The sequence below is a fragment of the Pygoscelis adeliae genome, unplaced genomic scaffold, assembly GCF_000699105.1.
Source record: "Pygoscelis adeliae isolate BGI_AS28 unplaced genomic scaffold, ASM69910v1 Scaffold43, whole genome shotgun sequence".
Classification (NCBI taxonomy): Eukaryota; Metazoa; Chordata; class Aves; order Sphenisciformes; family Spheniscidae; genus Pygoscelis; species Pygoscelis adeliae.
The window spans coordinates 3,549,277-3,559,301 of record NW_008824538.1 but is presented as its reverse complement, the minus strand read 5'-3'; the positions used below and the strand labels follow the sequence as shown (position 1 = coordinate 3,559,301).

The 10,025-nt window shown below is 49.5% G+C and overlaps 1 protein-coding gene across 1 annotated transcript in view; it reads right to left on the bottom strand.

The window, feature by feature from the left end:
• The window catches only part of ATL1 (atlastin GTPase 1), a 28,752-nt gene that overhangs the window by 16,118 nt on the left and 2,609 nt on the right, over positions 1-10,025 (bottom strand).

Below are 10,025 nucleotides of genomic sequence, written 5' to 3'. Positions count from 1 at the left end.
AGGAATCAGGCCACGAAGACACATGCCCATCCTGATAAAAGCCACTTCTTCACTCCCAAGTGGAAAGCAGATGCAAAGCACAGGCACTGCTCACTTTCCCACTTCGAAATGGCAAGGTTCCCTGCGGAGCTGCTCCCCGTCACAGAGGCGAGTGCTGCCCAGGCTGTGTAGCGTTCATATGGCCGTACGAGAGGGTCTCACCTCCCCGCCGGGACAGGGGAGAGGTGACAAGCACGATGCTGCAGCAGGAGCCTTTGGAGGGGATGGGCAGGGACCCAGGGTCACCGCATCCACACTCAGCAATGGCAGCGTGCCAGACAGATGCATATCACCCGCATGATCCTCCAGGCCAACGCAGCTGAGATGATTACAGCTTTTAATGGCCTCACGGTCTGTTTGGGCTGCTTTGTGTCCCTGCCGCAATACGGGAGGCGGATGCGTTTTAAGACCTGCCATCCACAGACCCTGCAGCCCTGGAGTTTGCAAGGAGCAGGCCAGCTCCAGTAATTTTCCTTTCGTTGTTTCCAAACTTCCCAGCACAGGAAAGAGATGCCAAAGGTGATTAATCATGCCAGTCAGCTCACCTACAGCCACGCGAAATCTCCTCGCCAGCAGGGAGGGGAGCGTGTGATGGAAAGTTCCCCCACATTTCCACGAAAACTTCCCAGTTCATTGGCTCAGGCTGCAAGTTTCCAAAGACGGTAGCCTGAAGTTAAAACTCCTCAGTCTCTGTTTCAGACCCTGACCTCGGGGACCCAGTTTTCAGTCAGTACCAGCTGTTTCAAAGCACAAGGACTATGTGTGCACATGCTAAAAGGCAAGCTATAAATACCAAGAGGAACAGGGTTTGCCCATTCTGGGCCTCTTTATAAAGAAGCCTCCAGCAGCAACTTTGTATTTTAAATAACAGCAGTGCTTTTGTATGAGTTTCTGATTTCCTATGATCCTGCAACGAAATATCAGGATCATTAAGCCTGGTTGCTAGGGGATTTCTGGTGGCTCTCGGACATATACTACGAGCTTTCTTTGCTCACAGTTGAAAGACAAAGATCTTTTCTTCCCGATGCTTGGAGGTTTTTTAGCAAAACAAAAGTCCCAAACGCTCTGAAAAGCTAGATTCTCCACTAGACTGCAGCAGCCAGGGACCAGCAGCACCAAACTCCCTTCAAACATCAGCCCCTGCCCCGTGTCACTGCTTAGGGGCCCCCAGGAAAAAAAAAAACCTTCCCATTTCAAATACATGGACCCAGGGTCCAGGCACACATCGCCAAATGACTTGAAAAATGAAGGCCTCTGCGAGCAGTCAGTCCTCTTGCTGCACGCACCAAACACCGTTCCCAGCATCAGGATCTTCCCAACACGTAAGTATGGACGGGTGCCAAAGGGCCACAGTCTTGCGTGCTCTTTTTAAGCACTGTCATACTGCAAGTGCCATATAAAGTCTACGATAGGAAACACCTCCTCTCCGGCGGCGTTTCCCAATGCCCTGCTCAGCTAACTGAGCCGAACTTTTTTTTTTCTTTTTACAGCTGCACAGAAACGACAGTGGAGAGATCCTTGTATAGGATGTGACTCACGGCAGAGGCAGGAAAAAAATTATAAATCGAATTAAATCTAAACATTTCTGACTCTAGCCAAGCCATGAGGGGTGCAGGTGAAATAGCTGTGCCACCTCCCCAGACCATACAAGTCCCACCTCCGGGCACTCAGACAGAGGGAGGAGGGGACCAGCATTTTACTCGTCCCACACTAGCAGTAATGGGAGCTGCAGCCAGAGCGCCCAACTGGATACCAAGACGGGGACAAACCCCGCTGTCTGCAGGCTTCAAGGCCAGGGAAAGGCAGCACGGATGCCCCCAGCTCAGACAGCTGAATGGTCAAGGATCCGAGCACCATGACAGGGGACTGAGGAGAGTCCCTCCCATCCTGCTACCAGAGGGACAGCTGGTGCCAGATTCCCTCTCCTGCTGCTGCCAGTGCCTGGATGGGATCCCCCAGGTCTTCCTCTCCCTCCGGTTCAGCTGCTGCAAAAGCGACAACCAGCGCAGAGGAGAAGGGATTGCGTTGTCCCTTCAAAACATCAGAATCTGTAAGGAGCAATTTTTTTTTAGCAGATATTGACAGATTTTGGGAGAACATCTCTGGACATGGGTAACAGTCCAAAGCGGCCATGGTCTCCAAGGGGATGCCCTTGCTTCCATCACCTGAACACCAGGAAAGCCAGGCTGTTTGCACAGCACAGGGGCAAAATACAAAGTATTACGAGCAGGATATGTTGATTTCCCAGTTCTTCAGAGATATCAGGAGAAAAGGCATTATGTTAAGTAGGTCTCTGAACTAATTTCAGCCCTGTTATCTCTGCTTCTTTCATGTATGCCATCTGCAGACAAAACCCTATCTTTCATATTTATTTCCATGTGATGAAACTTCCATGTTCTGTTTATTAGATTATCTGCCATACTGGAGAGCCAGAGATTATTTTATAAGATGGCTGTGCATTACTGGAAATCAATTATTTTAATTGGTCTTTCTGGCATAAATTAGTTATCTGCTTTGAAGGAAGTTGTACCTGGCAATGGCAAAACATCATCTGGCCAAAAGGGAAAGGAAGGAGAGCTAAGCTTTCCTAAACACACTCTTGTTTTTACTCATTTTCTAACCTGACTCCTCCTTTCTGCCGGCTCTCTCCCGGCGCCTTGCAATTACGTCAATTCTCAAGCTGCTCATTCAGAAATTGCCAGGATACAGTTCCTTTTCCCCATTTCATAACAGCTCATTTCCATGACTCTAAAGTGGGGTGGAATCCACGTCTCTTTTCCATATGGTGACCCGAAGTGGAAAGGTGAAGGAGATCAGAATTTGCATTCATACTTACTGGGCTGTCAGACAGCAGCAAGGAAATGGCCCAATTCACGCAGACAGCCCCCGTACGACAGGACATACAGATCACTTTATTAGAGTCTAAGGAAAAAATAAAGCATTCTTCAACTGCTCTAGGACCTAGTTTTGATTAAAATTAAATAAATTAAAACAACCTATTTCACGTTGCGCCTCTGTACGGACTGACAGCCAATGTCTAATGTATTTAAGCTCCTACAGAAGAATAAATTAGGTAAATTACACGTCACTGATTACGCAACATACCTTTGGTGAGTGCTTGCTTAAGCCTGCTCTTCCTTAGCTACGGAAGAACAGGTCACAGAAATGCTGACTGCTTTCCAAAGACTAACTAATAAAGTCAGCTTTTTTCCTTAAATGAGTTTGCACAATAAATACATTTCATTCCAGAGAATGAAATGCAGCCGTGACCCATCATCTGTGCAAACACAGGCTGCCTAACCAGACCCTGAGAAAGCCAATTTGCCAGCCCTGCCCTTGTGCTCTCTTGGACCCCGGGAGCCCTACCTATCCGAACACTGCCCATGAAAAGCAGGGGCTGCAGCCTGGGCCCCCATCCCCCCCCCTAAAATACACAGATGTCATGCGGTGCTGCTCTTCTGAGGGTCTTGGAACCAGGTTACTTTACTGCATGGAAAAACAGAAACTACTAAAGAGAGAAAATAAAGGTTTGATGGGAAGCTTTAACTTGTTGTTATTTCCCTGGAATAGAGCATCCCTGTATCGGCTGGGTTAGGTTGCTTATCAGCAGCCCTCTAGGGATTAAAGTCGATCAGCAGCGATAGCTGTGCGGATCCTTTCTGAAGCTGTGTTCACCCCAGCTGTTTACATTACAAACATATCACAGTGCCACCAACAATACCATGAGCCAAGCGCTGAACAGACCTTACAGTCAGGCTTGATCCCTCTGCACATTCTCCAGAGAGCTTCAGCTTCCAGGAAGCTTATCTGCCCTCCGCAAACGGCACTGGCAAAGAAAGACATCTCTTTCCAAGCCGCAGTCTCCCTTGCACTTATCACATTCAGAGCGGCTGCCTCTGTGACATGAGTTCTGCTCGCTCTATTCATGCTGAACTACCTCCGCCGCACAACAAGCGGCCAACGATCATGAGCAAGGCTCTGAGGAGGCTGGGAAAGGCAGCATCACTTTGAGCACGCACCAGTCACCCTCTCCTTCTCTCCCAGACAGGCTTGTGCAGAGCTCTGTATCTTATCCAGCTAATGAGGGGAAAATGAGAAATAAAGCATTGAAGCAAAGCATATATACTGGACCGCCAGGGCAGAGGGGATGTTGTAGAGCAATAACCCGTATCAATCCTGCCCAAAGGATCAGACGGGATCCTGCACAAAGGATGCACGGCAGGGCACAGCTGCATCTCGAAGCGCTGAGACTGCCGCGGGAGCCTGGCCTGGGCAGCCATGAGTTAGCAAATTCCCTCAGCGCGGGGCTGCCATAAGGTGTCTAGACTGAGCTGCTCCTGGGAGATGGTGTCTTCGAGAGGATGAAGCAGGGAAGCCTGGCTGGGTAAAGCCCTCTCTTACACCCATCGGTACTCTTCAGTCTTGCCTGCGCCGCGCTCTCAGAGGGTTCCGAGCCAGCAGGTCAGAAAGCTTCCCTAGCTGCGTTTAACAACACACACACGTTCACCTCCCCTTTCTATATCCTACCTGCGCCTCCTACACCCAGGGCATGGCTGACTACACAGCCATGCAACCCTCCCTCCACCCTGCTCACACCTCTGCTGGCATTTGTGACACCCCCACGGAGTCAGAGGACCCCAGGACCCGGGGAGGGGAAATGCCTGGCGCTAGCCATCAGTAACACCCACTGACCAGAGCCACCGAGCCCCTCTGAAGCCGCACATGTACCTCCCTCAGACCCCAGCCTTGCTCAGTGCCTCCTTACACATGGGGCTGGTGGTCTGGGAAATGCAGCAGTGAATGGGAAGGCAGAGCCAGACCTTCTCGTGCCCAAGTGGGAAATCACTTGCACCTCCCCAGACTGGATGTACAGATGCAATCACAGCTCTGTCATGAACCAAGGTGCAAAGCAGGCTCTTGATTTCTGTGGAAATGATGGGTAAATGACACAGCCCGCGATGAACATCTCCACCCATGTAGCTGCAGGGCATTGCTTAGAAACAGGTGAAGAAAACTGTCATGGAAAAAATTAGCCCTGTCCTTCAGCAATCGAGGTTGGCAGGTAAAAGGCCACCCTTGGTAGTCATTTGGGGTTTCGCTTTGAGATCCCAAGCTATCCTCTCCAAAGCCAGGGCGAACTCTTACAACCCAGCTGCGCAGCAGTGTTAACACCTCTGCCCAATGCACTCTGCGCTCCCATGTGCTCCTGGCGAGCACCCCACTTCTCTGCACCCCAGGATGCTTGCAGCAGGGAACCAAGTAGGGTGGCTAATGCTGCCAGGCGTGGTACTCATCCTTTGCTTTTTTTGGAGCGGTGGTAAGATGTAGCGTGAACCTTCTTCCCGCCAGCCCTGAGTCATCCAGCTGGCAGCACAGCAGCTTCAGCTAGAGCATGGCCAACTCAGCCCCTTTTCCCTTTGGCAGACAAAACAAGGAGACAAATGATTATGCTGATAATACAAGTGGTTTGGGACCTTCCTATATAAAAGACTGCCGACAGAAACAAGAGCTTGGATGATTACTGGCCACCAAACCTGTCTGTTACAACAGACACATCTCAAATGCCAAAATCCAATGTGAAACTTTTTAACGATGACACCTACCACCACTTTACGTGAAGCTACAGTGCCTTAGCTGGCTCTGAAACAGCAGCCATGCCTACCGCTGTGAAATTCCCAGGCTGAGCTCGTTATTAGCCTGCTTCAGAGACACAAGCACACAACTACCTTGGGAAGAAAGCAGATCAGACAGAGGTTTTTCTAGAAGTTTTTCAGGAAGTTTGAGGTCACATTAGACAGTTATGTGGTTATTTCCATGCCAGCTCATGTGCCGGGATGGGTTGACTCAAAGGCAAGGTGGGCAACTCTCAGAGGGAACCTTACTCCCATCTGTGTTTGTCAAAAGACCATCATAAGAGAGCGCTACCGACAGGCCATTATCTATTTGTCAGGTACAAATCCTGGGCCTCCTCACTTACCCACATTTAAGCCTAGCCAGACTCAGGTGTGACACGATGACTGAAATGCATCTTGCATGAATACATCTCCAAAACTCTCGCTTCACCCCCAGCATGAATTTTCTGCGTGGTCCTTCATTCAGTCTGTCAGCAACCAGCCTCCCTCCACCACCAGTATTTGATTTAGTCATTTCTGACATGAAGTTGTTTTTACCCTTTTGTTGTTGCAGTCGCCTGAAAATAAAAGTTTGGTAAATGTGCCACGAAATCCTAGGATATAGCGTGAAAGGTGATTACACTCCGGAGAAAATGTTTATGTATATAGAGTGCTTCAAATACATTTCACTGGCTTGGCAGAGTTTAGCGCCTTCTCTGGAGCCTCTACCCCATTTGGGAAATTTGTGTTCAGTTACTTCACTGCTGTAACACTTAACCTTCCTTCAGCTGAGAGCAAATGGGAGCATTTCTGGCAGGACCAACGGAGCTGGGGTCTCTCTAGGCTGAGGTGCCTTTCAGAGGTGATCCATGGGACATCCTGTGCCCCTCAGAGCATGATGATACCTGCACCAAACGCACTCCCCTGCTGGAAAAGGTTCCAGTCAATGATGCAAAGGAGTTAATATAAGGCCCGCTGCCTATGAACATCACCTAGGCCCTAAACAATATTTATGTGTGCTGTTTCTCACCCATGGGCTTAGCAGAGAAAATGCAGCAAGATGCAACTCCATACGCTGCTTCCCCATTCCATTAATCAGGCAGGCACCCAACGCTGAAGCCTCTCGCAGCATGGACACAACATGAAGCATGACGAGAGCACGTCACTGCTGCGAGGCAGGCTCAGGGCGTCTCGGTTCTTCCCCAAAAAGGGGAAAGGCAGGCTGATCTTGCTCCTGCTCGTCTTGTAATGGATCAGACCATGCTATTCAAATTCTTTGTACAATGCTGTTGCCTCAAAACCAAAGGCACAAAGACCAAGCATCATGTTTAGTGATTTGAGTCTCTAGCTTGCAATGTTGTCTTGTCTCTTCTTTCAAGTCCCAACACCTCATTTTCTTTTCTCGTTTACAAGCTAGTAATTTGGTTGTGAATCTTCTCATATCTAGTGGCTTTTTGTATAAAGGCCCGCCTGTCTGAAATTTCTCAGCTTTCACTTTTCAGGAGGTTCCCAGCATTGAGAGTCACAAAGAAATGCCAGCAAGTGGAATCTGAAAATCCACCATAAAAGGTCAGAAACCAAATAACAAACAGAAAGGATGTTAGCACTATCGGTTAAAAAAAAAAAAAAAAGGACTACCAAAATCATCCTTTTCTTTCCAGTTTAACCCATTGCTGTGCAGTCTGAAAGCGTGGCATTGCTGATCTCAGCCTGGCCTGTGCTGGAGAGGAGTCCCTATTCCCCAAAACAGTTGCTCGGCCCTTCCTGGCAATCAGGCCCCTCTAAGAACTCTCACGAATCTCACGTCCAGTTTGAAAATCCCGACGAAGAAGTATATATAACCTCTGCAATCCCTTTTATGGTTTTGAAACTGAATTCTTGATGAGTGGGTCATTCTGATTACAACACGAGCCATGGTGGGAAACACGAGAGATTTCACACGATTTGTTCCAGTCTGTGCTGTTTACATGAGTGTCTGGGAGCAGAGACCTCCAATGGCTTTACTGTAACGGGGGAGCAGGCTGCTGAGCATCCGCAACTGCCAAGCACAAAGAATTTCAGAAAAAAATTGGTGTAACCCCCTACAAGCCTTTATCGCGCTGGCTGGACTTCACCGTGCCAATCAGGATTTAGACTAACAATCCTGATTTCGGGAAAAGCAGGGTCCCTTCCTCTTACCAAAAAATTATACATCTGCAGCTCCCTCAGCCATTCATCCAGCAGCAGCCGTGAGGTCTATGCACCACTTAGCACGTTCAGTAAGAGAGCCTTAAATAATGTATAGCCTTATGCTGACCTTCTGCCCAGGGCTAAATCCTACGCTTGATGCATTACACGCTCCTACACAAGCTCCCAGGGATGTGTGGATGTGACAGTAACCCAGGCTTTAACAGCTGACCAGAGGCAATTTCTTCTGGGTGCCATACACTTGCTCACCCTAATTTGCTCTGTGATCTTTAAAAAAAGCAAATTATTTTTATGAAACAAAGGAGAAGGGTTGCACTAAGCAGTTGCCTGTTTTCAGGCCTGACTAACCAGGGAGTAACTAGGACAAAGTTTGATCCGTTTCAAAATAGCATAATATTTTTAATGACCCATAAGCCCATTTTTAGAACGCAGTGAGGACTTTCTGCCTTAGTTTGAGTAAAAGCCTGAGACGACTCCTTCGCCAGCTAGGCTGAAAAACGTGGCAGTGGAAGAGTCACCCCACGGATCGATGTCACCAGACAATGCTGCAGTCACTGGATGTAAACACATCTTTGAGGGCAATGAGGTTCTGTTCTATAAATGCACACTTTTATTAAAGGGGGCTTTTTTTTTCCCTAGTAAAAAATACAGGCATTTTGCTCTCTAATTTATTACCTGCAACGTCAGCCAGCCTGGCAAAGTGCTGAGAAATCATTCTAGGAATATGTAAACCTCTGTGGAAGGCAGGGTATGATTTTGACCTGTGGATGGCTTGCAGCAGAAGGTGGCTGATCCCACAGAGATCCACTTGGATCCATGGACGGTTCCAGATTCTTGCAAAACTTACAGAGAATCTAAGCGAGTGTTCAGCAAATCAGTGACACATCACATTTCACTCGAGTACAGCTTCGCAGCGTGTTTAGGCCGAGGGATGCGCCTAATTGGCTTGCTGGACCAAGGCTATACTTTCCAAGATGCTCTTTTCTCCGTTTATATCCATTTCGGCACCATTTGCATTTTCTTCTCGTGCTATCAAGATCTGACAGGAAAGCACTGGCGCATGTACGTGTGTGCAATACTCAACACAGACAGAGACGGGACTGACAGCTCTGTGAGACAAAGCTGAGAACGTCACTTTCTGAGAACGTCATATTCACTGGGAAGTTTTCCCTCCAGTTTACCCAAGGGTCTAACAACCTTCGTCAAGAGTCACAGTTAAAAACGGCGCCGATCAAATGAGCGCTGCTCATTTTCTCCTCGCTCTCTTGCAAAAAGACGACCACCCGCTCCATTTGCTCACATCACACACTCCATTATCCGAACGCTTCCGCAAACATGTCCCTGAAATGTTAATCATTATCATGGGAAATACTACACTCATCTATACAAATTAGAATGTAATTTGTGTATCTAAACATCACAGCTCAGCTCACCTGCTCTGCCTGACGAGACAGGACACCGCGAGCACCGATGACTGAGTTCACATAGAATACAACCCAGGGAAAATGACAAATTATGCTGCTCAGCAGCCTCGAATAACGGCAAACGGCTGTATAAAACCTCATTTTCTACAAAACAGGCAGCGCGTCAGTGGAAGCCGGTACAGCAATACATCGCTGAGCGCTGGACGCAGAAGGCTCAGCCGCAGCCCTGGCTGCACACAGCGTAAAGGGCAGCAGGAGCCCCTTTGCCTGGTCGGCGCAGCCCACCTGTGGGACCAGCTCTGGCTCCCGCGGGGCAGCAGCTTTTTTTTTTTGCGCAGGCAGGCGGCTCCAAAGGAGAAGGGAAGCCTTGCAGGAAGATGCCACGGAACTTCCTCCTCCCCGCGACCCCGTTCTGCTCCCCGGCGACGCTGCTACCAGCTCCCCCCGGGCTCAGGCGGGGTTTGTAAAGGGATGGATTTAAAATGGGCCCTCTCTGACCAACACAGCCTCCAGAAATGTGAAAAACCCTCGCTAGGAGCGACCTGCCGGGGAAGGCCAGCAGCTGCGTCTGAAGAAGGTGGGGTGAGCAGGACTCCGGCTCCCCGGCCGAGGCGGGGTGGTGGCTGAGGTGACATCCCCCACCCGCTCCGCGACTGAGGGCTGGTGCTGTGGGGACAGCAGCGATGGGCCGAGGGACGTCAGGGCAGGCCGGAGGAGAGCCGGGGCGGCCGGAGGGCTCGCCGCGGAGGTGGCTGCCGGGGGC